Source organism: Portunus trituberculatus, chromosome 35 (assembly GCF_017591435.1).
Source record: "Portunus trituberculatus isolate SZX2019 chromosome 35, ASM1759143v1, whole genome shotgun sequence".
Classification (NCBI taxonomy): Eukaryota; Metazoa; Arthropoda; class Malacostraca; order Decapoda; family Portunidae; genus Portunus; species Portunus trituberculatus.
Genome location: NC_059289.1, coordinates 12,966,937 through 12,974,215, shown reverse-complemented (window position 1 = coordinate 12,974,215; position 7,279 = coordinate 12,966,937). Strand labels below are relative to the sequence as shown.

The following is a 7,279-nucleotide window of genomic DNA, read 5'->3' as shown; positions in this document are numbered from 1 at the left end:
ATGAAAATAATATGGACAGGACATATTTCATTAAATGTATTTACCTACTTTTATTAATAATCTATATTATGTTTAATCTTTTTGTGGCATGTGTGAAGTATCCATGAGCTTGTGTAACAAAGGTTCACATGCAAATTGGAATCACATGCAAATTGGATTTGTTAAGATGCAGACACAGAGGAAGGCAGTATTGTTGGCCTTTCACTCTTGTTGGGCTGATCTATACTTGTCCTGTTCATGAACAGCAGCTGTAGAAAGAAAGATGGAAGATGAAACCAGATAGTTTCCATCGTTAAATTAAAACAATATAAAAAATTCTTTGAGATATAAAGGGCAATTTTTCTTGAAAAAGCAATTCTATTTATATTATTGTTACCAATTATAAAGAAAGGAGGCAAATCAAGGCTTTATAAAAAAAAATTATTATTATTTATAATTGAATTTTTACATTTAATTTTTCATTGAGTTTTCATCAAATCAATCAAATTCAAGTTATCTGGACTTCTTGATCAAAGGAAAGTAGTATGATTTTTTTATTTTTTTTTTATTTTATTTATTATTTTTTTTTTAGCCTCTGTAGATAACACTTCAAACTAATTTTGCCTCATCCTCGACCCTTTATAATTTCATATATATATATATATATATATATATATATATATATATATATATATATATATATATATATATATATATTTCTTTTTATTTTTTTTTCAAAGCCATCCCACATATAAAGAGAAAAAAAACAGCAAGGAAATCCAATTAACTGGAAAAGTTATTGAAAAGAAACAAGTGATGTACATGTACCTATGCAGAACAACATTCTTGATCATACATCATGTTCTCAGTCAGTTTTGTTGCATTTTGCAATGCTATTTTTTATTTTGTTGCATTTTGCAATGCTATTTTCATTTGTAAGAGTTCTTGAGGTATCCATTTGTCTGTCTTGAGTTTTTCAGTCATAAGACTAAATTTTTGGGGTAAAGCTATCACCTTTCAGTGCCATATGGATGACAACACCCAGTGAAGAATTATGAAATTAAGAAATTCATTTCTATTAAAACCTGATAGCAAGATATTATAACTTAAGAGATAGAGTAGATCACAGTAGATCTGGTGAGAGATTAAATCCCAGGCTACACTTTTTTTTTGCTCCAAAACAACACAGATTTTTGTAATCACAAAGCACTTTTTTCACCAAGACATTCTGTGCACCATTATTACTTGTATGTGCCTATTAGTGAAGTAATCTTGCTATTATAATTTTGCTTTGGCAGTACATTGCATTATTCAGCAATTATATATCATAGGTAATATCCGTAAATCAATTTAACAAGGTATGTGATCAATAAGGGCCTGGTATTTTAATGATAAAATTTCCTATCTTGCACATTCCTATACACTTTTTTTGATTCTTGACTATAGCATAGAAAATTCCAATCACTGTGTTCTGTGATGACACTAGCAACACAACAAATGATCTGTGATGTGAGGACCAGTATGTATTAAATATTTCTACTTCTTACTCTAGTCAAATGTGCAGTAGATAATTAAGCAGTGACTTTAAACTCTTACTCTTACGAGGAATGAATTGTTGAGAGTAGAAGATTTGTTAAAAGATTACTTTATGAATGGGGTTTAAGGTTGTCTTTTTATAATTTGATCATTACCTAAAGAGCTTTATTTTCACTGGAAAAAATACCTAGCTTATTTTTAATTGTAAGTACAATAACCACTGCATAAGCCAGACCAATTGGGAGGAATGCTAGTTTGAGTTATCTGAATATCTGAGGAATTTTTTTTTTTTTTTTTAAACATTATGCATGCCTGTTACCATTTTTTTTTTTTTTTTTTTTTTTTACATTATGCATGCCTGTTACCACCAACAGTTGAAATGGTCTGCATAATGCGGGTGACCCCCTCCCCTACATTCTGTATGCCACTGACAGCATCTTCTGCATCCTAACTGACGTGGAAGACACAGCCTTGCCCTTACATGGTATAATTACAAAGCAACAATAAGTTGTACAGAGTGAAGGAAAGCTGAGGGAGACTTTTGCACGCTTAATAAGTCAGCTGTATAAACTGATCCTATTTTGTGTCCTGAATGGTTCAGATAACTCCTCATATGATTTGGGTGATGAAAGAGCTATTAGTGTCTTTAGCAAGTATATAATCAGAGTGGCTTAAATTAATCAAAAGGCAAAAAATGCCTTGTGATAAAAGGAATGTAAAAAGAGAAAAGGATTCTGAAAGTGTCCAACTTGTCTGATATCCAAGTTATTCGGGTCTAACTGTTTACTATATATAAATATATTATGCTGTTGACATGTCCTCAGGACTAGTTTTCTTAATGTTCTTTCAAGAGGCTGCAGGAATAGAACAGTACTGCTCTGCTTTTCATTGCATCCATGTACTTCTTAGACAGTTTTAAGATATTCTGTATGGCTGTCTATCCATTTATCTTGGATATCCTCCGAGAGTGTTGCACAAGTTAGTGGCCATGGTGGATCCTCCATTACTTTCTACCCAGACATTCCCTTCTTGCTTCTTCAAGCACTTCTTTCTCACTTGTACTCCTCTATCCTGTCTTTCCATTTTTTGTAGCCCTGCTATTATTAACTTTCTGTAGAGACTTTATAAACACTGGTGTACATCCCTTAAATATGGCTATACCATCTTAGTGTATTCCTTTTCAACCTTTCCACCACTCACCTCTACCACCTACACTGGTGCTCCTACATCCCTCGTAACTCACACCACATACCCTTTTTAAATAACTCATTTCAGTACACATTTTTCATTGTTGTGGCTTATTCCACATTCAAGTCTCTAATCCATACATTAATGTAGGTAGGAGAATACTGTTCTTAAAACCTCTATATATTCAGACACATTCTTCCATTCATGATTTGTAGGTGAACTCTCTTTATTCCTCAATCCATCTCATCTTGTCTATGTAGAACTGTTCTCAGATTCTTAAACTTATTCACCTCCATTCTCTCTCACTCACTCTCAAAATGCTTTACAACACCTACACCTGGCACACTCATACTGTAAGGCATCCTCCATCACTCTATAATAAAATATGTTCAGCATACATTTACTGGTATGTTTTCAAGTATAGATGTTTACCGCTTTGAAGCTGTAGAAAAAAAATGTATTAAAAATGCATTTCCAAAGTAGTAGAGCTACCAAGATTCATAGTTTGAATTGTTTTCATATTTTGTGTTGCTTCTAAAACAAAACCTACTAACTACTAACATAATAGAGTGGTTGTTTGTACTAACATTATTTGTGGATATCATATGAAAGTTTGCTTGAGAAATTAATGGTGTACCATGTAAACAGAAATGATGCAAAAATTAAGTTTTATAACAGTTAAGTCAGGACACATTGATGCAAGAATTTTAGATAAGCTATGCATTTTGGGTTTTCTCAGAGAATGCATGGTAGAGTAGGTATCATAATACAAAAATTATAGAGATATGTTAAATGTAAGTGAGAAATGGCAGTTTTAGAATAAATAAAGACTGGATTGATTGGATTAAAAGTTTAGATTAACATAGTATATGCTTCTCTTTGTTAATGTATAATCAGCTAATGACAAATGCTGTGGAGGTGAGGAAGAACTGAAGTACGTTTGGTAAACTTTTCCCGTAAACTTTCCAGGAAATGTTTGATACAAAAAATGTTATATGAAAGGTTATGAGTAGGAGTCACATTGATATTGCATGGTGGAAACAATATTGAGCTATTTGTATTATGACTGTCATATGGTATATATTGAGGAACACAATGATGCTACAGATGTGTGTGTGTGTGTGTGTGTGTGTGTGTGTGTGTGTGAATGAAGCTAAAGTTTACATAATGTTAAGTAACATAATGGGATCTTAGAACTGCATCATGTTGAATTGTACTCAAAGTAAATGTACTTATACAAATGAGGAAAGTGAAATATTCAATAAGATAGAAAATAGAACATGGGGTCAGTCAGTATCTTGTCAGTATGAATAGGACAATGCAAAATACTGCAAAGATCACCTCAGGGCAGAAAAATAATTGCTGGAAAGCATTTTGGTTATTGATAATATGGGGAAGAATTATGAAAAGTTTTGTTAACTGAAATTGTTATGAAAGATGGACAAAGTCAAGCAAGACTACATGGTCATATGACAGTAGAGATGGCATTATTTAGAGTGGGTGGAAATATTAGAAGAGTACAAGGGTACAATGTAGTAATTTTGATGTGTGCCACATGGTAGAAATATAATAAGATTTGCATGAAATCTGAGCTTGGAGAGTAGGGTATTTTGAGAATGAATAAACACATACTACTAATTTTGAAAACTGAAGGAAATGATAGACAATGCAGAGTGAAATATCCTGCAGTAGAGGAATGTATTGGAATGGACAACTATGGGACAAAACTATAACATGACAGGAATTAATATTATAGCTTCAGGAAGGTTCTGTTGTGGCCAACCTCTTGAGTGAAGCAAGACATTAGTGGCAGCCATTATGGTGAATAATTTTGTATAATTTCTCACTTCCTGACAAACTAACATGAAAAATTAAAAGCATGATTACTTATTTTTCACCATTACTTATTTTTTCTATTGTGAAATATCATTAGATGACACATTTCAAAGATCTTTTGTTTCTTGTTGACAAAAATCTAGCATTTACAGAAGTTGTATTGTTAATTCTCCTCAATGCATTCAAATCTAAATGTTATACCATGAAGACAAATATTTATCTTAAGTAATTAGTTAAGATTTTATTGTTTTTATTCCCTCTTGTTTTTATGTTTAGAATTAGTTGAAATAAGTAACAAGAATCAAGACCAATGTAATGGCATAAGACAGTTTTAGAATTAGTGGTTGTACTGGAGTTAATAGATACTGTAACATTTCAAGTGCCATGATATATTTAAGAGAGTAAGTGGTCTTGGCCCAACAGTTGTATTTTGAAATAAAAATTCCTGTTAACATATTAAATGATCCTGCAAAAGATTTTGCAACTGAAAATTAGTGTTAAAAATTAAATTTTCCTGACCTGCCTCTTTGGTAGCACTGTGTGTTCTGTGAATGCTCTCTTGATCCTACATCTTACTGAGTCCCCTTGGCTGTATGCAAAGGAAGAGAGTTTTACATATGCATGACTAAAATGCACTGATATAGATAAATTACATACAGCTAAATAAAGGTAGTTTGTTTTTGTGAATGAGTGAAAGTGAAGTGTGTGTGTAATGTACATATAGGAGACAGGATCAGACTTCAATGAAGGAAGGGGGATATAATGCAGGCATATGTTGAAGGTATGACAGTGATATTAATAAATCAATAATTTGGTGTAAAAAAGTTATTGTGCTGAGACCAAACTGAACCGGTAGCTAGAGAATCATCTGGCAGGTTAACTTACTTTGTAACAACACCACCACCACCAATGGTATCTGCTGCTCAGGGGTGAAAAGAAATATCTAGTGCTAGGCTGTTAACTTTTCAAGAAGCAGTTGTGTGACAGATTTTTATGAACACAAATAGTGCCTCAGTGGTCATGTGGTCTGCTGTATTAGAGGTATTTTCTTCATCTGAAATTTAACCATGGATGATAAGTGCCATAGGGTATTTAAGCCCATTTTTAGCTTGGATAAATGTTTTGTATATAGTATGCTGTATAGGGTTCCTGTTATTCCTGCACTTCTCTCTGAATGAAATGAAAATAGAATAGGCAGTGTACGTATAATGACTTAACCACATAGTGTAAACAAATGCAGACAGAGTGATGGTTTCTGACTAAATGTTACAATTTCATCAGATTTTCAATATTTTCTTGCAGATTTGTTCTTTCTTTGAGTTCCTTGATATGTTCATAACTACATAACAAACGTGATTTACAGTTATATTGTTATGTATTGTAATATGCACAGTCTTGAATTTAGTCTTTTAGCTTTGTAATTTTTTATTAACATTTTCTTAATAACCCATCAAAGCTTTTATCTAAATGTGCAACAAAAAGATTAATTATAATTTTTTCCTTTATTGAATGATTTCTCCTGCATCTCTCATAGTCAATATTGTATTAATTGCTTATGTAGTCATCTCGCAAAGTTGGAAATTAAAAAAAAAATTGTGTTGCCTCTAAATAAATGTAGCCACATACTTTTATTCTAAGAAGTGCTTGTAAAATACATCCATTGGTGGTGATTAAAGATTAAAGGTCATTTGTGACTTGGTACTTGATTTCATAAATAGTTGGTCTTGAGATTACTTCAAATGTCTTTGTAGCAGATTGTCAAAACTCAGAATATGTGAAATGGGAAAGTGATCTTCCTCACAAAAGTTAGTGCAAAGTGTTTAACAGACCAGTATAGTAATTGTTATGTATTTATGTAATTGTTATGTATATGTAAGCAGACCACACAAAGTTGTGGTCTTCATGAAATGATGCCATCCAAGTGTAATATTTCCGTCCGTTTGTGTACAAAATACATATTAAATGTAATTCCATACTCCATATAACCATTTTTCTCATTCCATATAAAGTATATTGCAAAGAAAATGTGTTAGAATACAAAGATGTATTTACTGAATGAGGTAAAAATTCTATTGGAGTTGGCATATTAGACTACATATATGAGTGTGAAACATTAAATTGAGCATCAGTACTAATTGAAAGTAGAAAAATTCTATATACATATTTATGAAACTATGTTAATTATGTAATGAATAATTATATTTAGAGAAAAACTTGAAGTTTAATTTACCCAGCTAATCGTAAAGATTTAAGCAATAACTTATTTTAATTTATCCAGCTGATCCTAAAGATTTGCTCTGTCCCGATCAAATTGATTTTTTATGAGAGATTGCCTCCCTGTCTCTTGAAGTGTTTGATATGGAAAAAAAGTGAAAAGTGCAGGGTGGTTTCATAAGCATAAGAATGGAAAATTTTAGGTTAGAAAATCATTGACAAATAATGGGAAGACTGACTTATGAATATGTAGAACAATGACCATCCTATAACAGCAGCAAAAGAACAGTAAGAAAAGAACCTTGAGATGAAGTTATAGAGAAAAGGATATGTACATATGGTTACACACACACACACACTATGTAATGTATATTTCATATGAGATTGTAAGAGTATTTGTTATGAAGGAGCCTCTTTCCTGTTACAAGTGTGGCTGATCCTTTACCAAGTTTGTACTATCCATGCAACAGATTGTACTGTACATGGACCGTGGATGGATTTCGGTTCCATCCAAATGAATTAAAGC

At 32.1% G+C, this 7,279-nt stretch overlaps 1 long non-coding RNA gene across 2 annotated transcripts in view; it reads right to left on the bottom strand.

Annotated features, from left to right (window-relative positions):
• Positions 1–121: 121 nt before the first annotated feature.
• LOC123513087 overlaps positions 122–7,279 on the bottom strand; it is a 41,621-nt gene continuing 34,463 nt past the window's right edge. For both annotated transcript variants that reach the window (XR_006677256.1, XR_006677257.1), the window contains one exon: positions 122–248. This is a non-coding gene — a long non-coding RNA (uncharacterized LOC123513087). The remainder of the gene's footprint in view (positions 249–7,279) is intronic.